We start from the raw sequence: 24,035 nt of genomic DNA, 5'->3' as shown, positions 1-24,035 counted from the left end.
CTTATTCGCCCAGTCCGAGGTGCCGCTCGGGAAATGCCTAGCCGCGGGCTCGAGGAGTCAACCCTGGATGCGCTTACTCGCACAGTCCGAGGTGTCTATGCGCAAAATTCCTAGCCGCGGGCTCCAGGAGTCAACCCTCGATGCGCTGATTCGCGCAGTCCGAGGTGTCGACGCGCGAAATGCCTAGCCACGGGTTCGAGGAGTCAACCCTCGATGCGCTTATTCGCGCAGTCCGAGGTGTCGATACGCGAAATTCCTAGCCGCGGGCTCGAGGAGTCCACCCACAATGCGCTTATTCGCGCAGTCCGAGGTGCCGACGCGCGAAATGCCTAGCCGCTGGCTTGAGGAATCGACCCTCGATGCGCTTATCGCGCAGTCCGAGGTGTCGACAAGCGAAATTACTAGCCGCGGGCTCGAGGAGTCGAGCCTCGATGCGCTTCTTCGCGCAGTCCGAGGTGCCGACGCGCGAAATGCCTAGCCGCGGCTCGAGGAGTCGACCCTCGATGCGCTTATTCGCGCAGTCCGAGGTGTCGACACGCGAAATTCCCATCCGCGGGCTCGAGGAGTCGACCCTCGATGAGCTTATTCGCGCAATCCGAGGTGCCGACGCGCGAAATTCCTAGCCGCGGCCTCGAGGAGTCGACCCTCGATGCGCTTCTTCGCGCAGTCCGAGGTGTCGACGCGCGAAATGCCTAGCCACGGGTTCGAGGAGTCAACCCTCGATGCACTGATTCGCGCAGTCCGAGGTGTCGACGCGCGAAATTCGTAGCCGTGGGCACGAGGAGTCAAACCTCGATGCGCTTACGCGCAGTCCTAGGAGTCCACACGCGAAATTCCTAGCCGCGGGCTCGAGGAGTCGACCCTCGATGCGCTTATTCGCGCAGTCCGAGGTGTCGACAAGCGAATTTCATAGCCGCGGGCTCGAGGAGTCGACCCTCGATGCACTTATTCGCGCAGTCCGAGGTGCCGACGCGCGAAATGCCTTGTTGCGGGCTCGAGGACTCGACACTCGATGCGCTTGTTCGCGCAGTTCGAGGTGCCGAAGCACGAAATTCCTAGCCACGGGCTCGAGGAGTCGACCCTCGATGCGCTTATTCGCGCAGTCCGAGGTGCCGACGCGCGAAATGCCTAGCCGCGTGCCCGAGGAGTCAACCTTCGATGCGCTTATTCGCTCAGTCCGAGGTGTCGACGCGCGAAATTCGTAGCCGCGGGCTCGAGGAGTCGACCCTCGATGCGCTTATTCGCGCAGTCCGAGATGTCGACAAGCGAATTTCATAGCCGCGGGCTCGAGGACTCGACCCTCGATGCGCTTATTCGCGCAGTGCGAGGTGTCGACGCGTGATATCCCTAGCCGCGGGCTCGAGGAGTCAACCTTCGATGCGCTTATTCGCTCAGTCAGAGGTGTCGACGCGCGAAATTCGTAGCCGCGGCCTCGAGGAGTCGACCCTCGATGCGCTTATTCGCGCAGTCAGAGGTGTCGACAAGCGAAATTCCCGTCCGTGGGCTCGAGGAGTCGACCCTCGATGAGCTTATTCGCGCAATCCGAGGTGCCGACGCGCGAAATTCCTAGCCGCGGCCTCGAGGAGTCGACCCTCGATGCGCTTATTCGCGCAGTCCGAGGTGTCGACGCGCGAAATGCCTAGCCACAGGTTGGAGGAGTCAGCCCTCGATGCGCTGATTCGCGCAGTCCGAGGTGCCGACGCGCGATATCCCTAGCCGCGGGCTCGAGGAGTCAACCTTCGATGCGCTTATTCGCTCAGTCCGAGGTGCTGACCCGCGAAATGCCTAGCCGCGGGCTCGAAGAGTCGACCCTCGATGCGCTTATTCGCGCAGTCCGAGGTGCCGACGCGCGAAATGCCTAGCCGCGGGCTCCAGGAGTCAACCCTCGATGCGCTTATTCGCGCAGTCTGAGGTGTCCACGCGCGAAATTCCTAGCCGCGGGCTCGAGGCGTCAAACCTCGATGCACTTATTCGCGCAGTCCGCGGTGCCGACGCGCGAAATGCCTTGTCACGGGCTCGAGGAGTCGACACTCGACGCGCTTGTTCGCGCAGTCCGAGGTGTCGACGCGCGAAATTCGTACCCGCGGGCTCAAGGAGTCCACCCTCGATGAACTTATTCACGCAGTCAGAGGTGTCGATACGCGAAAGGCCTAGCCGCGGGCTCGAGGAGTCGACACTCGATGCGCTTATTCGCGCAGTCCGAGGTGCCGACGCGCGAAATGCCTAGCAGCGGGCTCGAGAGTCGACCCTCGATGCGCTTATTCGCGCAGTACGAGGTGCCGACTCGCGAAATGCCTAGCCGCGGGCTCGAGGAGTCAAACCTCGATGCGCTTACGCGCAGTCCGAGGTTTCGACACGCGAAATTCCTAGCCGCGGGCTCGAGGAGTCCACCCTCGATGCGCTTATTCGCGCAGTCCGAGGTGTCGACGCGCGATATCCCTAGCCGCGGGCTCGAGGAGTCAACCTTCGATGCGCTTATTCGCTCAGTCAGAGGTGTCGACACGCGAAATTCCCATCCGCGGGCTCGAGGAGTCGACCCTCGATGAGCTTAGTCGCGCAATCCGAGGCGCCGACGCGCGCAATTCCTAGCCGCGGCCTCGAGGAGTCGACCCTCGATGCGCTTATTCGCGCAGTCCGAGGTGTCGACGCGCGAAATGCCTAGCCACAGGTTCGAGGAGTCAAACCTCGATGAGCTTATTCGCGCAATCCGAGGTGCCGACGCGCGAAATTCCTAGCCGCGGCCTCGAGGAGTCGACCCTCGATGCGCTTCTTCGCGCAGTCCGAGGTGTCGACGCGCGAAATGCCTAGCCACGGGTTCGAGGAGTCAACCCTCGATGCACTGATTCGCGCAGTCCGAGGTGTCGACGCGCGAAATTCGTAGCCGTGGGCACGAGGAGTCAAACCTCGATGCGCTTACGCGCAGTCCTAGGAGTCCACACGCGAAATTCCTAGCCGCGGGCTCGAGGAGTCGACCCTCGATGCGCTTATTCGCGCAGTCCGAGGTGTCGACAAGCGAATTTCATAGCCGCGGGCTCGAGGAGTCGACCCTCGATGCACTTATTCGCGCAGTCCGAGGTGCCGACGCGCGAAATGCCTTGTTGCGGGCTCGAGGACTCGACACTCGATGCGCTTGTTCGCGCAGTTCGAGGTGCCGAAGCACGAAATTCCTAGCCACGGGCTCGAGGAGTCGACCCTCGATGCGCTTATTCGCGCAGTCCGAGGTGCCGACGCGCGAAATGCCTAGCCGCGTGCCCGAGGAGTCAACCTTCGATGCGCTTATTCGCTCAGTCCGAGGTGTCGACGCGCGAAATTCGTAGCCGCGGGCTCGAGGAGTCGACCCTCGATGCGCTTATTCGCGCAGTCCGAGATGTCGACAAGCGAATTTCATAGCCGCGGGCTCGAGGACTCGACCCTCGATGCGCTTATTCGCGCAGTGCGAGGTGTCGACGCGTGATATCCCTAGCCGCGGGCTCGAGGAGTCAACCTTCGATGCGCTTATTCGCTCAGTCAGAGGTGTCGACGCGCGAAATTCGTAGCCGCGGCCTCGAGGAGTCGACCCTCGATGCGCTTATTCGCGCAGTCAGAGGTGTCGACAAGCGAAATTCCCATCCGTGGGCTCGAGGAGTCGACCCTCGATGAGCTTATTCGCGCAATCCGAGGTGCCGACGCGCGAAATTCCTAGCCGCGGCCTCGAGGAGTCGACCCTCGATGCGCTTATTCGCGCAGTCCGAGGTGTCGACGCGCGAAATGCCTAGCCACAGGTTGGAGGAGTCAGCCCTCGATGCGCTGATTCGCGCAGTCCGAGGTGCCGACGCGCGATATCCCTAGCCGCGGGCTCGAGGAGTCAACCTTCGATGCGCTTATTCGCTCAGTCCGAGGTGCTGACCCGCGAAATGCCTAGCCGCGGGCTCGAAGAGTCGACCCTCGATGCGCTTATTCGCGCAGTCCGAGGTGCCGACGCGCGAAATGCCTAGCCGCGGGCTCCAGGAGTCAACCCTCGATGCGCTTATTCGCGCAGTCTGAGGTGTCCACGCGCGAAATTCCTAGCCGCGGGCTCGAGGTGTCAAACCTCGATGCACTTATTCGCGCAGTCCGCGGTGCCGACGCGCGAAATGCCTTGTCACGGGCTCGAGGAGCCGACACTCGACGCGCTTGTTCGCGCAGTCCGAGGTGTCGACGCGCGAAATTCGTACCCGCGGGCTCGAGGAGTCCACCCTCGATGAACTTATTCACGCAGTCAGAGGTGTCGATACGCGAAAGGCCTAGCCGCGGGCTCGAGGAGTCGACACTCGATGCGCTTATTCGCGCAGTCCGAGGTGCCGACGCGCGAAATGCCTAGCAGCGGGCTCGAGAGTCGACCCTCGATGCGCTTATTCGCGCAGTACGAGGTGCCGACTCGCGAAATGCCTAGCCGCGGGCTCGAGGAGTCAAACCTCGATGCGCTTACGCGCAGTCCGAGGTTTCGACACGCGAAATTCCTAGCCGCGGGCTCGAGGAGTCCACCCTCGATGCGCTTATTCGCGCAGTCCGAGGTGTCGACGCGCGATATCCCTAGCCGCGGGCTCGAGGAGTCAACCTTCGATGCGCTTATTCGCTCAGTCAGAGGTGTCGACACGCGAAATTCCCATCCGCGGGCTCGAGGAGTCGACCCTCGATGAGCTTAGTCGCGCAATCCGAGGCGCCGACGCGCGTAATTCCTAGCCGCGGCCTCGAGGAGTCGACCCTCGATGCGCTTATTCGCGCAGTCCGAGGTGTCGACGCGCGAAATGCCTAGCCACAGGTTCGAGGAGTCAAACCTCGATGCGCTTACGCGCAGTCCTAGGTGTCGACACGCGAAATTCCTAGCCGCGCGGCTCGAGGAGTCGACCCTCGATGCGCTTATTCGCGCAGTCCGAGGTGTCGACAAGCGAATTTCATAGCCGCGGGCTCGAGGAGTCGACCCTCGATGCACTTATTCGCGCAGTCCGAGGTGCCGACGCGCGAAATGCCTTCTTGCGGGCTCGAGGAGTCGACACTCGATGCGCTTGTTCGCGCAGTTCGAGGTACCGAAGCACGAAATTCCTAGCCGCGGGCTCGAGGAGTCGACCCTCGATGCGCTTATTCGCGCAGTCCGAGGTGCCGACGCGCGAAATGCCTAGCCGCGTGCTCGAGGAGTCAACCTTCGATGCGCTTATTCGCTCAGTCCGAGGTGTCGACGCGCGAAATTCGTAGCCGCGGGCTCGAGGAGTCGACCCTCGATGCGCTTATTCGCGCAGTCCGAGATGTCGACAAGCGAATTTCATAGCCGCGGGCTCGAGGACTCGACCCTCGATGCGCTTATTCGCGCAGTGCGAGGTGTCGACGCGTGCTATCCCTAGCCGCGGGCTCGAGGAGTCAACCTTCGATGCGCTTATTCGCTCAGTCAGAGGTGTCGACGCGCGAAATTCGTAGCCGCGGCCTCGAGGAGTCGACCCTCGATGCGCTTATTCGCGCAGTCAGAGGTGTCGACAAGCGAAATTCCCATCCGTGGGCTCGAGGAGTCGACCCTCGATGAGCTTATTCGCGCAATCCGAGGTGCCGACGCGCGATATCCCTAGCCGCAGGCTCGAGGAGTCAACCTTCGATGCGCTTATTCGCTCAGTCCGAGGTGACGACGCTCGAAATTCGTAGCCGCGGCCTCGAGGAGTCGACCCTCGATGCGCTTATTCGCGCAGTCAGAGGTATCGACACGCGAAATTCCCATCCGCGGGCTCGAGGAGTCGACCCTCGATGAGCTTATTCGCGCAATCCGAGGTGCCGACGCGCGAAATTCCTAGCCGCGGCCTCGAGGAGTCGACCCTCGATGCGCTTATTCGAGCAGTCCGAGGTGTCGACGCGCGAAATGCCTAGCCACAGGTTCGAGGAGTCAACCCTCGATGCGCTGATTCGCGCAGTCCGAGGTGTCGACGCGCGAAATGCCTAGCCGCGAGCTCGAGGAGTCGACACTCGATGTGCTCATTCGTGCAGTCCGAGGTGCTGACCCGCGAAATGCCTAGCCGCGGGCTCGAAGAGTCGACCCTCGATGCGCTTATTCGCGCAGTCCGAGGTGCCGACGCGCGAAATGCCTAGCCGCGGGCTCGAGGAGTCAACCCTCGATGCGCTTATTCGCGCAGTCCGAGGTGTCGACGCGCGAAATTCCTAGCCGCGGGCTCGAGGTGTCAAACCTCGATGCACTTATTCGCGCAGTCCGCGGTGCCGACGCGCGAAATGCCTTGTCACGGGCTCGAGGAGTCGACACTCGACGCGCTTGTTCGCGCAGTCCGAGGTGTCGACGCGCGAAATTCGTACCCGCGGGCTCGAGGAGTCCACCCTCGATGAACTTATTCACGCAGTCAGAGGTGTCGATACGCGAAAGGCCTAGCCGCGGGCTCGAGGAGTCGACACTCGATGCGCTTATTCGCGCAGTCCGAGGTGCCGACGCGCGAAATGCCTAGCCGCGGGCTCGAGAGTCGACCCTCGATGCGCTTATTCGCGCAGTACGAGGTGCCGACTCGCGAAATGCCTAGCCGCGGGCTCGAGGAGTCAAACCTCGATGCGCTTACGCGCAGTCCGAGGTTTCGACACGCGAAATTCCTAGCCGCAGGCTCGAGGAGTCCACCCTCGATGCGCTTATTCGCGCAGTCCGAGGTGTCGACGCGCGATATCCCTAGCCGCGGGCTCGAGGAGTCAATCTTCGATGCGCTTATTCGCTCAGTCAGAGGTGTCGACACGCGAAATTCCCATCCGCGGGCTCGAGGAGTCGACCCTCGATGAGCTTAGTCGCGCAAACCGAGGCGCCGACGCGCGAAATTCCTAGCCGCGGCCTCGAGGAGTCGACCCTCGATGCGCTTATTCGCGCAGTCCGAGCTGTCGACGCGCGAAATGCCTAGCCACAGGTTCGAGGAGTCAAACCTCGATGCGCTTACGCGCAGTCCTAGGTGTCGACACGCGAAATTCCTAGCCGCGCGGCTCGAGGAGTCGACCCTCGATGCGCTTATTCGCGCAGTCCGATGTGTCGACAAGCGAATTTCATAGCCGCGGGCTCGAGGAGTCGACCCTCGATGCACTTATTCGCGCAGTCCGAGGTGCCGACGCGCGAAATGCCTTGTTGCGGGATCGAGGAGTCGACACTCGATGCGCTTGTTCGCGCAGTTAGAGGTACCGAAGCACGAAATTCCTAGCCGCGGGCTCGAGGAGTCGACCCTCGATGCGCTTATTCGCGCAGTCCGAGGTGCCGACGCGCGAAATGCCTAGCCGCGTGCTCGAGGAGTCAACTTTCGATGCGCTTATTCGCTCAGTCCGAGGTGTCGACGCGCGAAATTCGTAGCCTCGGGGTCGAGGAGTCAACCCTCGATGCGCTTATTCGCGCAGTCCGAGATGTCGACAAGCGAATTTCATAGCCGCGGGCTCGAGGACTCGACCCTCGATGCGCTTATTCGCGCAGTGCGAGGTGTCGACGCGTGATATCCCTAGCAGCAGGCTCGAGGAGTCAACCTTCGATGCGCTTATTCGCTCAGTCAGAGGTGTCGACGCGCGAAATTCTTAGCCGCGGCCTCGAGGAGTCGACCCTCAATGCGCTTATTCGCGCAGTCAGAGGTGTCGACACGCGAAATTCCCATCCGTGGGCTCGAGGAGTCGACCCTCGATGAGCTTATTCGCGCAGTCAGAGGTGTCGACACGCGAAATTCCCATCCGCGGGCTCGAGGAGTCGACCCTCGATGAGCTTATTCGCGCAATCCGAGGTGCCGACGCGCGAAATTCCTAGCCGCGGCCTCGAGGAGTCGACCCTCGATGCGCTTATTCGAGCAGTCCGAGGTGTCGACGCGCGAAATGCCTAGCCACAGGTTCGAGGAGTCAACCCTCGATGCGCTGATTCGCGCAGTCCGAGGTGTCGACGCGCGAAATGCCTAGCCGCGAGCTCGAGGAGTCGACACTCGATGTGCTCATTCGTGCAGTCCGAGGTGCTGACCCGCGAAATGCCTAGCCGCGGGCTCGAAGAGTCGACCCTCGATGCGCTTATTCGCGCAGTCCGAGGTGCCGACGCGCGAAATGCCTAGCCGCGGGCTCGAGGAGTCAACCCTCGATGCGCTTATTCGCGCAGTCCGAGGTGTCGACGCGCGAAATTCCTAGCCGCGGGCTCGAGGTGTCAAACCTCGATGCACTTATTCGCGCAGTCCGCGGTGCCGACGCGCGAAATGCCTTGTCACGGGCTCGAGGAGTCGACACTCGACGCGCTTGTTCGCGCAGTCCGAGGTGTCGACGCGCGAAATTCGTACCCGCGGGCTCGAGGAGTCCACCCTCGATGAACTTATTCACGCAGTCAGAGGTGTCGATACGCGAAAGGCCTAGCCGCGGGCTCGAGGAGTCGACACTCGATGCGCTTATTCGCGCAGTCCGAGGTGCCGACGCGCGAAATGCCTAGCCGCGGGCTCGAGAGTCGACCCTCGATGCGCTTATTCGCGCAGTACGAGGTGCCGACTCGCGAAATGCCTAGCCGCGGGCTCGAGGAGTCAAACCTCGATGCGCTTACGCGCAGTCCGAGGTTTCGACACGCGAAATTCCTAGCCGCAGGCTCGAGGAGTCCACCCTCGATGCGCTTATTCGCGCAGTCCGAGGTGTCGACGCGCGATATCCCTAGCCGCGGGCTCGAGGAGTCAATCTTCGATGCGCTTATTCGCTCAGTCAGAGGTGTCGACACGCGAAATTCCCATCCGCGGGCTCGAGGAGTCGACCCTCGATGAGCTTAGTCGCGCAATCCGAGGCGCCGACGCGCGAAATTCCTAGCCGCGGCCTCGAGGAGTCGACCCTCGATGCGCTTATTCGCGCAGTCCGAGCTGTCGACGCGCGAAATGCCTAGCCACAGGTTCGAGGAGTCAAACCTCGATGCGCTTACGCGCAGTCCTAGGTGTCGACACGCGAAATTCCTAGCCGCGCGGCTCGAGGAGTCGACCCTCGATGCGCTTATTCGCGCAGTCCGATGTGTCGACAAGCGAATTTCATAGCCGCGGGCTCGAGGAGTCGACCCTCGATGCACTTATTCGCGCAGTCCGAGGTGCCGACGCGCGAAATGCCTTGTTGCGGGATCGAGGAGTCGACACTCGATGCGCTTGTTCGCGCAGTTAGAGGTACCGAAGCACGAAATTCCTAGCCGCGGGCTCGAGGAGTCGACCCTCGATGCGCTTATTCGCGCAGTCCGAGGTGCCGACGCGCGAAATGCCTAGCCGCGTGCTCGAGGAGTCAACTTTCGATGCGCTTATTCGCTCAGTCCGAGGTGTCGACGCGCGAAATTCGTAGCCTCGGGGTCGAGGAGTCAACCCTCGATGCGCTTATTCGCGCAGTCCGAGATGTCGACAAGCGAATTTCATAGCCGCGGGCTCGAGGACTCGACCCTCGATGCGCTTATTCGCGCAGTGCGAGGTGTCGACGCGTGATATCCCTAGCAGCAGGCTCGAGGAGTCAACCTTCGATGCGCTTATTCGCTCAGTCAGAGGTGTCGACGCGCGAAATTCTTAGCCGCGGCCTCGAGGAGTCGACCCTCAATGCGCTTATTCGCGCAGTCAGAGGTGTCGACACGCGAAGTTCCCATCCGTGGGCTCGAGGAGTCGACCCTCGATGAGCTTATTCGCGCAATCCGAGGTGCCGACGCGCGAAATTCCTAGCCGCGGCCTCGAGGAGTCGACCCTCGATGCGCTTATTCGCGCAGTCCGAGGTGTCGACGCGCGAAATGCCTAGCCACAGGTTCGAGGAGTCAACCCTCGATGCGCTGATTCGCGCAGTCCGAGGTGTCGACGCGTGATATCCCTAGCCGCGGGCTCGAGGAGTCAACCTTCGATGCGCTTATTCGCTCAGTCCGAGGTGTCGACGCTCGAAATTCGTAGCCGCGGCCTCGAGGAGTCGACCCTCGATGCGCTTATTCGCGCAGTCAGAGGTGTCGACACGCGAAATTCCCATCCGCGGGCTCGAGGAGTCGACCCTCGATGAGCTTATTCGCGCAATGCGAGGTGCCGACGCGCGAAATTCCTAGCCGCGGCCTCGAGGAGTCGACCCTCGATGCGCTTATTCGCGCAGTCCGAGGTGTCGACGCGCGAAATGCCTAGCCACAGGTTCGAGGAGTCAACCCTCGATGCGTTGATTCGCGCAGTCCGAGGTGTCGACGCGCGAAATTCGTAGCCGTGGGCTCGAGGAGTCAAACCTCGATGCGCTCACGCGCAGTCCTAGGTGTCGACACGCGAAATTTCTAGCCGCGGGCTCGAGGAGTCGACCCTCAATGCGCTTATTCGCGCAGTCCGAGGTGGCGACAAGCAAATTTCATAGCCGCGGGCTCGAGGAGTCGACCCTCGATGCACGTATTCGCGCAGTCCGAGGTGCCGACGCGCGAAATGCCTTGTTGCGGGCTGGAGGAGTCGACACTCGATGCGCTTGTTCGCGCAGTTCGAGGTGCCGAAGCACGAAATTCCTAGCCGAGGGCTCGAGGAGTCGACCCTCGATGCGCTTATTCGCGCAGTCCGAGGTGCCGACGCGCGAAATGCCTAGCCGCGTGCTCGAGGAGTCAACCTTCGATGCGCGTATTCGCTCAGTCCGAGGTGTCGACGCGCGAAATTCGTAGCCGCGGGCTCGAGGAGTCGACCCTGGATGCGCTTATTCGCGCAGTCCGAGATGTCGACAAGCGAATTTCATAGCCGCGGGCTCGAGGAGTCGACACTCGACGCGCTTGTTCGCGCAGTCCGAGGTGTCGACGCGCGAAATTCGTACCCGCGGGCTCGAGGAGTCCACCCTCGATGAACTTATTCACGCAGTCAGAGGTGTCGATACGCGAAAGGCCTAGCCGCGGGCTCGAGGAGTCGACACTCGATGCGCTTATTCGCGCAGTCCGAGGTGCCGACGCGCGAAATGCCTAGCCGCGGGCTCGAGAGTCGACCCTCGATGCGCTTATTCGCGCAGTACGAGGTGCCGACTCGCGAAATGCCTAGCCGCGGGCTCGAGGAGTCAAACCTCGATGCGCTTACGCGCAGTCCGAGGTTTCGACACGCGAAATTCCTAGCCGCAGGCTCGAGGAGTCCACCCTCGATGCGCTTATTCGCGCAGTCCGAGGTGTCGACGCGCGATATCCCTAGCCGCGGGCTCGAGGAGTCAATCTTCGATGCGCTTATTCGCTCAGTCAGAGGTGTCGACACGCGAAATTCCCATCCGCGGGCTCGAGGAGTCGACCCTCGATGAGCTTAGTCGCGCAATCCGAGGCGCCGACGCGCGAAATTCCTAGCCGCGGCCTCGAGGAGTCGACCCTCGATGCGCTTATTCGCGCAGTCCGAGCTGTCGACGCGCGAAATGCCTAGCCACAGGTTCGAGGAGTCAAACCTCGATGCGCTTACGCGCAGTCCTAGGTGTCGACACGCGAAATTCCTAGCCGCGCGGCTCGAGGAGTCGACCCTCGATGCGCTTATTCGCGCAGTCCGATGTGTCGACAAGCGAATTTCATAGCCGCGGGCTCGAGGAGTCGACCCTCGATGCACTTATTCGCGCAGTCCGAGGTGCCGACGCGCGAAATGCCTTGTTGCGGGATCGAGGAGTCGACACTCGATGCGCTTGTTCGCGCAGTTAGAGGTACCGAAGCACGAAATTCCTAGCCGCGGGCTCGAGGAGTCGACCCTCGATGCGCTTATTCGCGCAGTCCGAGGTGCCGACGCGCGAAATGCCTAGCCGCGTGCTCGAGGAGTCAACTTTCGATGCGCTTATTCGCTCAGTCCGAGGTGTCGACGCGCGAAATTCGTAGCCTCGGGGTCGAGGAGTCAACCCTCGATGCGCTTATTCGCGCAGTCCGAGATGTCGACAAGCGAATTTCATAGCCGCGGGCTCGAGGACTCGACCCTCGATGCGCTAATTCGCGCAGTGCGAGGTGTCGACGCGTGATATCCCTAGCAGCAGGCTCGAGGAGTCAACCTTCGATGCGCTTATTCGCTCAGTCAGAGGTGTCGACGCGCGAAATTCTTAGCCGCGGCCTCGAGGAGTCGACCCTCAATGCGCTTATTCGCGCAGTCAGAGGTGTCGACACGCGAAATTCCCATCCGTGGGCTCGAGGAGTCGACCCTCGATGAGCTTATTCGCGCAATCCGAGGTGCCGACGCGCGAAATTCCTAGCCGCGGCCTCGAGGAGTCGACCCTCGATGCGCTTATTCGCGCAGTCCGAGGTGTCGACGCGCGAAATGCCTAGCCACAGGTTCGAGGAGTCAACCCTCGATGCGCTGATTCGCGCAGTCCGAGGTGTCGACGCGCGATATCCCTAGCCGCGGGCTCGAGGAGTCAACCTTCGATGCGCTTATTCGCTCAGTCCGAGGTGTCGACGCTCGAAATTCGTAGCCGCGGCCTCGAGGAGTCGACCCTCGATGCGCTTATTCGCGCAGTCAGAGGTGTCGACACGCGAAATTCCCATCCGCGGGCTCGAGGAGTCGACCCTCGATGAGCTTATTCGCGCAATCCGAGGTGCCGACGCGCGAAATTCCTAGCCGCGGCCTCGAGGAATCGACCCTCGATGCGCTTATTCGCGCAGTCCGAGGTGTCGACGCGCGAAATGCCTAGCCACAGGTTCGAGGAGTCAACCCTCGATGCGCTGATTCGCGCAGTCCGAGGTGTCGACGCGCGAAATTCGTAGCCGTGGGCTCGAGGAGTCAAACCTCGATGCGCTCACGCGCAGTGCTAGGTGTCGACACGCGAAATTTCTAGCCGCGGCCTCGAGGAATCGACCCTCGATGCGCTTATTCGCGCAGTCCGAGGTGTCGACGCGCGAAATACCTAGCCGCGGCCTCGAGGAATCGACCCTCGATGCGCTTATTCGCGCAGTCCGAGGTGTCGACGCGCGAAATGCCTAGCCACAGGTTCGAGGAGTCGACCCTCAATGCGCTTATTCGCGCAGTCCGAGGTGGCGACAAGCAAATTTCATAGCCGCGGGCTCGAGGAGTCGACCCTCGATGCACGTATTCGCGCAGTCCGAGGTGCCGACGCGCGAAATGCCTTGTTGCGGGCTCGAGGAGTCGACACTCGATGCGCTTGTTCGCGCAGTTCGAGGTGCCGAAGCACGAAATTCCTAGCCGCGGGCTCGAGGAGTCGACGCTCGATGCGCTTATTCGCGCAGTCCGAGGTGCCGACGCGCGAAATGCCTAGCCGCGTGCTCGAGGAGTCAACCTTCGATGCGCGTATTCGCTCAGTCCGAGGTGTCGACGCGCGAAATTCGTAGCCGCGGGCTCGAGGACTCGACCCTCGATGCGCTTATTCGCGCAGTGCGAGGTGTCGACGCGTGATATCCCTAGCCGCGGGCTCGAGGAGTCAACCTTCGATGCGCTTATTCGCTCAGTCAGAGGTGTCGACGCGCGAAATTCGTAGCCGCGGCCTCGAGGAGTCGACCCTCGATGCGCTTATTCGCGCAGTCAGAGGTGTCGACAAGCGAAATTCCCATCCGTGGGCTCGAGGAGTCGACCCTCGATGAGCTTATTCGCGCAATCCGAGGTGCCGACGCGCGAAATTCCTTGCCGCGGCCTCGAGGAGTCGACCCTCGATGCGCTTATTCGCGCAGTCCGAGGTGTCGACGCGCGAAATGCCTAGCCACAGGTTGGAGGAGTCAACCCTCGATGCGCTGATTCGCGCAGTCCGAGGTGCCGACGCGCGATATCCCTAGCCGCGGGCTCGAGGAGTCAACCTTCGATGCGCTTATTCGCTCAGTCCGAGGTGACGACGCTCGAAATTCGTAGCCGCGGCCTCGAGGAGTCGACCCTCGATGCGCTTATTCGCGTAGTCAGAGGTGTCGACACGCGAAATTCCCATCCGCGGGCTCGAGGAGTCGACCCTCGATGAGCTTATTCGCGCAATCCGAGGTGCCGACGCGTGAAATTCCTAGCCGCGGCCTCGAGGAGTCGACCCTCGATGCGCTTATTCGCGCAGTCCGAGGTGTCGACGCGCGAAATGCCTAGCCACAGGTTCGAGGAGTCCACCCTCGATGCGCTGATTCGCGCAGTCCGAGGTGTCGACGCGCGAAATGCCTAGCCGCGGGCTCGAGGAGTCGACACTCGATGTGCTCATTCGTGCAGTCCGAGGTGCTGACCCGCGAAATGCCTAGCCGCGGGCTCGAAGAGTCGACCCTCGATGCGCTTATTCGCGCAGTCCGAGGTGCCGACGCGCGAAATGCCTAGCCGCGGGCTCGAGGAGTCAACCCTCGATGCGCTTATTCGTGCAGTCCGAGGTGTCGACGCGCGAAATTCCTAGCCGCGGGCTCGAGGTGTCAAACCTCGATGCACTTATTCGCGCAGTCCGCGGTGCCGACGCGCGAAATGCCTTGTCACGGGCTCGAGGAGTCGACACTCGACGCGCTTGTTCGCGCAGTCCGAGGTGTCGACGCGCGAAATTCGTACCCGCGGGCTCGAGGAGTCCACCCTCGATGAACTTATTCACGCAGTCCGAGGTGTCGACGCGCGATATCCCTAGCCGCGGGCTCGAGGAGTCAATCTTCGATGCGCTTATTCGCTCAGTCAGAGGTGTCGACACGCGAAATTCCCATCCGCGGGCTCGAGGAGTCGACCCTCGATGAGCTTAGTCGCGCAAACCGAGGCGCCGACGCGCGAAATTCCTAGCCGCGGCCTCGAGGAGTCGACCCTCGATGCGCTTATTCGCGCAGTCCGAGCTGTCGACGCGCGAAATGCCTAGCCACAGGTTCGAGGAGTCAAACCTCGATGCGCTTACGCGCAGTCCTAGGTGTCGACACGCGAAATTCCTAGCCGCGCGGCTCGAGGAGTCGACCCTCGATGCGCTTATTCGCGCAGTCCGATGTGTCGACAAGCGAATTTCATAGCCGCGGGCTCGAGGAGTCGACCCTCGATGCACTTATTCGCGCAGTCCGAGGTGCCGACGCGCGAAATGCCTTGTTGCGGGATCGAGGAGTCGACACTCGATGCGCTTGTTCGCGCAGTTAGAGGTACCGAAGCACGAAATTCCTAGCCGCGGGCTCGAGGAGTCGACCCTCGATGCGCTTATTCGCGCAGTCCGAGGTGCCGACGCGCGAAATGCCTAGCCGCGTGCTCGAGGAGTCAACTTTCGATGCGCTTATTCGCTCAGTCCGAGGTGTCGACGCGCGAAATTCGTAGCCTCGGGGTCGAGGAGTCAACCCTCGATGCGCTTATTCGCGCAGTCCGAGATGTCGACAAGCGAATTTCATAGCCGCGGGCTCGAGGACTCGACCCTCGATGCGCTTATTCGCGCAGTGCGAGGTGTCGACGCGTGATATCCCTAGCAGCAGGCTCGAGGAGTCAACCTTCGATGCGCTTATTCGCTCAGTCAGAGGTGTCGACGCGCGAAATTCTTAGCCGCGGCCTCGAGGAGTCGACCCTCAATGCGCTTATTCGCGCAGTCAGAGGTGTCGACACGCGAAATTCCCATCCGTGGGCTCGAGGAGTCGACCCTCGATGAGCTTATTCGCGCAGTCAGAGGTGTCGACACGCGAAATTCCCATCCGCGGGCTCGAGGAGTCGACCCTCGATGAGCTTATTCGCGCAATCCGAGGTGCCGACGCGCGAAATTCCTAGCCGCGGCCTCGAGGAGTCGACCCTCGATGCGCTTATTCGAGCAGTCCGAGGTGTCGACGCGCGAAATGCCTAGCCACAGGTTCGAGGAGTCAACCCTCGATGCGCTGATTCGCGCAGTCCGAGGTGTCGACGCGCGAAATGCCTAGCCGCGAGCTCGAGGAGTCGACACTCGATGTGCTCATTCGTGCAGTCCGAGGTGCTGACCCGCGAAATGCCTAGCCGCGGGCTCGAAGAGTCGACCCTCGATGCGCTTATTCGCGCAGTCCGAGGTGCCGACGCGCGAAATGCCTAGCCGCGGGCTCGAGGAGTCAACCCTCGATGCGCTTATTCGCGCAGTCCGAGGTGTCGACGCGCGAAATTCCTAGCCGCGGGCTCGAGGTGTCAAACCTCGATGCACTTATTCGCGCAGTCCGCGGTGCCGACGCGCGAAATGCCTTGTCACGGGCTCGAGGAGTCGACACTCGACGCGCTTGTTCGCGCAGTCCGAGGTGTCGACGCGCGAAATTCGTACCCGCGGGCTCGAGGAGTCCACCCTCGATGAACTTATTCACGCAGTCAGAGGTGTCGATACGCGAAAGGCCTAGCCGCGGGCTCGAGGAGTCGACACTCGATGCGCTTATTCGCGCAGTCCGAGGTGCCGACGCGCGAAATGCCTAGCCGCGGGCTCGAGAGTCGACCCTCGATGCGCTTATTCGCGCAGTACGAGGTGCCGACTCGCGAAATGCCTAGCCGCGGGCTCGAGGAGTCAAACCTCGATGCGCTTACGCGCAGTCCGAGGTTTCGACACGCGAAATTCCTAGCCGCAGGCTCGAGGAGTCCACCCTCGATGCGCTTATTCGCGCAGTCCGAGGTGTCGACGCGCGATATCCCTAGCCGCGGGCTCGAGGAGTCAATCTTCGATGCGCTTATTCGCTCAGTCAGAGGTGTCGACACGCGAACTTCCCATCCGCGGGCTCGAGGAGTCGACCCTCGATGAGCTTAGTCGCGCAATCCGAGGCGCCGACGCGCGAAATTCCTAGCCGCGGCCTCGAGGAGTCGACCCTCGATGCGCTTATTCGCGCAGTCCGAGCTGTCGACGCGCGAAATGCCTAGCCACAGGTTCGAGGAGTCAAACCTCGATGCGCTTACGCGCAGTCCTAGGTGTCGACACGCGAAATTCCTAGCCGCGCGGCTCGAGGAGTCGACCCTCGATGCGCTTATTCGCGCAGTCCGATGTGTCGACAAGCGAATTTCATAGCCGCGGGCTCGAGGAGTCGACCCTCGATGCACTTATTCGCGCAGTCCGAGGTGCCGACGCGCGAAATGCCTTGTTGCGGGATCGAGGAGTCGACACTCGATGCGCTTGTTCGCGCAGTTAGAGGTACCGAAGCACGAAATTCCTAGCCGCGGGCTCGAGGAGTCGACCCTCGATGCGCTTATTCGCGCAGTCCGAGGTGCCGACGCGCGAAATGCCTAGCCGCGTGCTCGAGGAGTCAACTTTCGATGCGCTTATTCGCTCAGTCCGAGGTGTCGACGCGCGAAATTCGTAGCCTCGGGGTCGAGGAGTCAACCCTCGATGCGCTTATTCGCGCAGTCCGAGATGTCGACAAGCGAATTTCATAGCAGCGGGCTCGAGGACTCGACCCTCGATGCGCTTATTCGCGCAGTGCGAGGTGTCGACGCGTGATATCCCTAGCAGCAGGCTCGAGGAGTCAACCTTCGATGCGCTTATTCGCTCAGTCAGAGGTGTCGACGCGCGAAATTCTTAGCCGCGGCCTCGAGGAGTCGACCCTCAATGCGCTTATTCGCGCAGTCAGAGGTGTCGACACGCGAAGTTCCCATCCGTGGGCTCGAGGAGTCGACCCTCGATGAGCTTATTCGCGCAATCCGAGGTGCCGACGCGCGAAATTGCTAGCCGCGGCCTCGAGGAGTCGACCCTCGATGCGCTTATTCGCGCAGTCCGAGGTGTCGACGCGCGAAATGCCTAGCCACAGGTTCGAGGAGTCAACCCTCGATGCGCTGATTCGCGCAGTCCGAGGTGTCGACGCGTGATATCCCTAGCCGCGGGCTCGAGGAGTCAACCTTCGATGCGCTTATTCGCTCAGTCCGAGGTGTCGACGCTCGAAATTCGTAGCCGCGGCCTCGAGGAGTCGACCCTCGATGCGCTTATTCGCGCAGTCAGAGGTGTCGACACGCGAAATTCCCATCCGCGGGCTCGAGGAGTCGACCCTCGATGAGCTTATTCGCGCAATGCGAGGTGCCGACGCGCGAAATTCCTAGCCGCGGCCTCGAGGAGTCGACCCTCGATGCGCTTATTCGCGCAGTCCGAGGTGTCGACGCGCGAAATGCCTAGCCACAGGTTCGAGGAGTCAACCCTCGATGCGTTGATTCGCGCAGTCCGAGGTGTCGACGCGCGAAATTCGTAGCCGTGGGCTCGAGGAGTCAAACCTCGATGCGCTCACGCGCAGTCCTAGGTGTCGACACGCGAAATTTCTAGCCGCGGGCTCGAGGAGTCGACCCTCAATGCGCTTATTCGCGCAGTCCGAGGTGGCGACAAGCAAATTTCATAGCCGCGGGCTCGAGGAGTCGACCCTCGATGCACGTATTCGCGCAGTCCGAGGTGCCGACGCGCGAAATGCCTTGTTGCGGGCTCGAGGAGTCGACACTCGATGCGCTTGTTCGCGCAGTTCGAGGTGCCGAAGCACGAAATTCCTAGCCGAGGGCTCGAGGAGTCGACCCTCGATGCGCTTATTCGCGCAGTCCGATGTGCCGACGCGCGAAATGCCTAGCCGCGTGCTCGAGGAGTCAACCTTCGATGCGCGTATTCGCTCAGTCCGAGGTGTCGACGCGCGAAATTCGTAGCCGCGGGCTCGAGGAGTCGACCCTGGATGCGCTTATTCGCGCAGTCCGAGATGTCGACAAGCGAATTTCATAGCCGCGGGCTCGAGGAGTCGACACTCGACGCGCTTGTTCGCGCAGTCCGAGGTGTCGACGCGCGAAATTCGTACCCGCGGGCTCGAGGAGTCCACCCTCGATGAACTTATTCACGCAGTCAGAGGTGTCGATACGCGAAAGGCCTAGCCGCGGGCTCGAGGAGTCGACACTCGATGCGCTTATTCGCGCAGTCCGAGGTGCCGACGCGCGAAATGCCTAGCCGCGGGCTCGAGAGTCGACCCTCGATGCGCTTATTCGCGCAGTACGAGGTGCCGACTCGCGAAATGCCTAGCCGCGGGCTCGAGGAGTCAAACCTCGATGCGCTTACGCGCAGTCCGAGGTTTCGACACGCGAAATTCCTAGCCGCAGGCTCGAGGAGTCCACCCTCGATGCGCTTATTCGCGCAGTCCGAGGTGTCGACGCGCGATATCCCTAGCCGCGGGCTCGAGGAGTCAATCTTCGATGCGCTTATTCGCTCAGTCAGAGGTGTCGACACGCGAAATTCCCATCCGCGGGCTCGAGGAGTCGACCCTCGATGAGCTTAGTCGCGCAATCCGAGGCGCCGACGCGCGAAATTCCTAGCCGCGGCCTCGAGGAGTCGACCCTCGATGCGCTTATTCGCGCAGTCCGAGCTGTCGACGCGCGAAATGCCTAGCCACAGGTTCGAGGAGTCAAACCTCGATGCGCTTACGCGCAGTCCTAGGTGTCGACACGCGAAATTCCTAGCCGCGCGGCTCGAGGAGTCGACCCTCGATGCGCTTATTCGCGCAGTCCGATGTGTCGACAAGCGAATTTCATAGCCGCGGGCTCGAGGAGTCGACCCTCGATGCACTTATTCGCGCAGTCCGAGGTGCCGACGCGCGAAATGCCTTGTTGCGGGATCGAGGAGTCGACACTCGATGCGCTTGTTCGCGCAGTTAGAGGTACCGAAGCACGAAATTCCTAGCCGCGGGCTCGAGGAGTCGACCCTCGATGCGCTTATTCGCGCAGTCCGAGGTGCCGACGCGCGAAATGCCTAGCCGCGTGCTCGAGGAGTCAACTTTCGATGCGCTTATTCGCTCAGTCCGAGGTGTCGACGCGCGAAATTCGTAGCCTCGGGGTCGAGGAGTCAACCCTCGATGCGCTTATTCGCGCAGTCCGAGATGTCGACAAGCGAATTTCATAGCCGCGGGCTCGAGGACTCGACCCTCGATGCGCTAATTCGCGCAGTGCGAGGTGTCGACGCGTGATATCCCTAGCAGCAGGCTCGAGGAGTCAACCTTCGATGCGCTTATTCGCTCAGTCAGAGGTGTCGACGCGCGAAATTCTTAGCCGCGGCCTCGAGGAGTCGACCCTCAATGCGCTTATTCGCGCAGTCAGAGGTGTCGACACGCGAAATTCCCATCCGTGGGCTCGAGGAGTCGACCCTCGATGAGCTTATTCGCGCAATCCGAGGTGCCGACGCGCGAAATTCCTAGCCGCGGCCTCGAGGAGTCGACCCTCGATGCGCTTATTCGCGCAGTCCGAGGTGTCGACGCGCGAAATGCCTAGCCACAGGTTCGAGGAGTCAACCCTCGATGCGCTGATTCGCGCAGTCCGAGGTGTCGACGCGCGATATCCCTAGCCGCGGGCTCGAGGAGTCAACCTTCGATGCGCTTATTCGCTCAGTCCGAGGTGTCGACGCTCGAAATTCGTAGCCGCGGCCTCGAGGAGTCGACCCTCGATGCGCTTATTCGCGCAGTCAGAGGTGTCGACACGCGAAATTCCCATCCGCGGGCTCGAGGAGTCGACCCTCGATGAGCTTATTCGCGCAATCCGAGGTGCCGACGCGCGAAATTCCTAGCCGCGGCCTCGAGGAATCGACCCTCGATGCGCTTATTCGCGCAGTCCGAGGTGTCGACGCGCGAAATGCCTAGCCACAGGTTCGAGGAGTCAACCCTCGATGCGCTGATTCGCGCAGTCCGAGGTGTCGACGCACGAAATTCGTAGCCGTGGGCTCGAGGAGTCAAACCTCGATGCGCTCACGCGCAGTGCTAGGTGTCGACACGCGAAATTTCTAGCCGCGGCCTCGAGGAATCGACCCTCGATGCGCTTATTCGCGCAGTCCGAGGTGTCGACGCGCGAAATGCCTAGCCGCGGCCTCGAGGAATCGACCCTCGATGCGCTTATTCGCGCAGTCCGAGGTGTCGACGCGCGAAATGCCTAGCCACAGGTTCGAGGAGTCGACCCTCAATGCGCTTATTCGCGCAGTCCGAGGTGGCGACAAGCAAATTTCATAGCCGCGGGCTCGAGGAGTCGACCCTCGATGCACGTATTCGCGCAGTCCGAGGTGCCGACGCGCGAAATGCCTTGTTGCGGGCTCGAGGAGTCGACACTCGATGCGCTTGTTCGCGCAGTTCGAGGTGCCGAAGCACGAAATTCCTAGCCGCGGGCTCGAGGAGTCGACCCTCGATGCGCTTATTCGCGCAGTCCGAGGTGCCGACGCGCGAAATGCCTAGCCGCGTGCTCGAGGAGTCAACCTTCGATGCGCGTATTCGCTCAGTCCGAGGTGTCGACGCGCGAAATTCGTAGCCGCGGGCTCGAGGACTCGACCCTCGATGCGCTTATTCGCGCAGTGCGAGGTGTCGACGCGTGATATCCCTAGCCGCGGGCTCGAGGAGTCAACCTTCGATGCGCTTATTCGCTCAGTCAGAGGTGTCGACGCGCGAAATTCGTAGCCGCGGCCTCGAGGAGTCGACCCTCGATGCGCTTATTCGCGCAGTCAGAGGTGTCGACAAGCGAAATTCCCATCCGTGGGCTCGAGGAGTCGACCCTCGATGAGCTTATTCGCGCAATCCGAGGTGCCGACGCGCGAAATTCCTTGCCGCGGCCTCGAGGAGTCGACCCTCGATGCGCTTATTCGCGCAGTCCGAGGTGTCGACGCGCGAAATGCCTAGCCACAGGTTGGAGGAGTCAACCCTCGATGCGCTGATTCGCGCAGTCCGAGGTGCCGACGCGCGATATCCCTAGCCGCGGGCTCGAGGAGTCAACCTTCGATGCGCTTATTCGCTCAGTCCGAGGTGACGACGCTCGAAATTCGTAGCCGCGGCCTCGAGGAGTCGACCCTCGATGCGCTTATTCGCGTAGTCAGAGGTGTCGACACGCGAAATTCCCATCCGCGGGCTCGAGGAGTCGACCCTCGATGAGCTTATTCGCGCAATCCGAGGTGCCGACGCGTGAAATTCCTAGCCGCGGCCTCGAGGAGTCGACCCTCGATGCGCTTATTCGCGCAGTCCGAGGTGTCGACGCGCGAAATGCCTAGCCACAGGTTCGAGGAGTCCACCCTCGATGCGCTGATTCGCGCAGTCCGAGGTGTCGACGCGCGAAATGCCTAGCCGCGGGCTCGAGGAGTCGACACTCGATGTGCTCATTCGTGCAGTCCGAGGTGCTGACCCGCGAAATGCCTAGCCGCGGGCTCGAAGAGTCGACCCTCGATGCGCTTATTCGCGCAGTCCGAGGTGCCGACGCGCGAAATGCCTAGCCGCGGGCTCGAGGAGTCAACCCTCGATGCGCTTATTCGCGCAGTCCGAGGTGTCGACGCGCGAAATTCCTAGCCGCGGGCTCGAGGTGTCAAACCTCGATGCACTTATTCGCGCAGTCCGCGGTGCCGACGCGCGAAATGCCTTGTCACGGGCTCGAGGAGTCGACACTCGACGCGCTTGTTCGCGCAGTCCGAGGTGTCGACGCGCGAAATTCGTACCCGCGGGCTCGAGGAGTCCACCCTCGATGAACTTATTCACGCAGTCAGAGGTGTCGATACGCGAAAGGCCTAGCCGCGGGCTCGAGGAGTCGACACTCGATGCGCTTATTCGCGCAGTCCGAGGTGCCGACCCGCGAAATGCCTAGCCGCGGGCTCGAGAGTCGACCCTCGATGCGCTTATTCGCGCAGTACGAGGTGCCGACTCGCGAAATGCCTAGCCGCGGGCTCGAGGAGTCAAACCTCGATGCGCTTACGCGCAGTCCGAGGTTTCGACACGCGAAATTCCTAGCCGCGGGCTCGAGGAGTCCACCCTCGATGCGCTTATTCGCGCAGTCCGAGGTGTCGACGCGCGATATCCCTAACCGCGGGCTCGAGGAGTCAACCTTCGATGCGCTTATTCGCTCAGTCCGAGGTGTCGACGCGCGAAATTCGTAGCCGCGGCCTCGAGGAGTCGACCCTCGATGCGCTTATTCGCGCAGCCCGAGGTGTCGACACGCGAAATTCCCATCCGCGGGCTCGAGGAGTCGACCCTCGATGAGCTTATTCGCGCAATCCGAGGCGCCGACGCGCGAAATTCCTAGCCGCGGCCTCGAGGAGTCGACCCTCGTTGCGCTTATTCGCGCAGTCCGAGGTGTCGACGCGCGAAATGCCTAGCCACAGGTTCGAGGAGTCCAACCTCGATGCGCTGATTCGCGCAGTCCGAGGTGTCGACGCGCGAAATTCGTAGCCGCGGGCTCGAGGAGTCGACCCTCGATGCACGTATTCGCGCAGTCCGAGGTGCCGACGCGCGAAATGCCTTGTTGCGGGCTCGAGGAGTCGACACTCGATGCGCTTGTTCGCGCAGTTCGAGGTGCCGAAGCACGAAATTCCTAGCCGCGGGCTCGAGGAGTCAACCCTCGATGCACTTATTCGCGCAGTCCGAGGTGCCGACGCGCGAAATGCCTAGCCGCGTGCTCGAGGAGTCAACCTTCGATGCGCTTATTCGCTCAGTCCGAGGTGTCGACGCGCGAAATTCGTAGCCTCGGGCTCGAGGAGTCGACCCTCGATGCGCTTATTCGCGCAGTCCGAGATGTCGACAAGCGAATTTCATAGCCGCGGGCTCGAGGACTCGACCCTCGATGCGCTTATTCGCGCAGTGCGAGGTGTCGACGCGTGATATCCCTAGCCGCGGGCTCGAGGAGTCAACCTTCGATGCGCTTATTCGCTCAGTCAGAGGTGTCGACGCGCGAAATTCTTAGCCGCGGCCTCGAGGAGTCGACCCTCAATGCGCTTATTCGCGCAGTCAGAGGTGTCGACACGCGAAATTCCCATCCGTGGGCTCGAGGAGTCGACCCTCGATGAGCTTATTCGCGCAATCCGAGGTGCCGACGCGCGAAATTCCTAGCCGCGGCCTCGAGGAGTCGACCCTCGATGCGCTTATTCACGCAGTCCAAGGTGTCGACGCGCGAAATGCCTAGCCACAGGTTCGAGGAGTCAACCCTCGATGCGCTGATTCGCGCAGTCCGAGGTGTCGACGCGCGATATCCCTAGCCGCGGGCTCGAGGAGTCAACCTTCGATGCGCTTATTCGCTCAGTCCGAGGTGTCGACGCTCGAAATTCGTAGCCACGGCCTCGAGGAGTCGACCCTCGATGCGCTTATTCGCGCAGTCAGAGGTGTCGACACGCGAAATTCCCATCCGCGGACTCGAGGAGTCGACCCTCGATGAGCTTATTCGCGCAATCCGAGGTGCCGACGCGCGAAATTCCTAGCCGCGGCCTCGAGGAGTCGACCCTCGATGCGCTTATTCGCGCAGTCCGACGTGTCGACGCGCGAAATGCCTAGCCACAGGTTCGAGGAGTCAACC

The sequence above is a fragment of the Dermacentor variabilis genome, unplaced genomic scaffold (genome assembly GCF_050947875.1).
Source record: "Dermacentor variabilis isolate Ectoservices unplaced genomic scaffold, ASM5094787v1 scaffold_16, whole genome shotgun sequence".
In the NCBI taxonomy this organism is placed as follows: Eukaryota; Metazoa; Arthropoda; class Arachnida; order Ixodida; family Ixodidae; genus Dermacentor; species Dermacentor variabilis.
The sequence above is the reverse complement of the archived record's forward strand: the minus strand, read 5'-3'. Positions refer to the sequence as shown.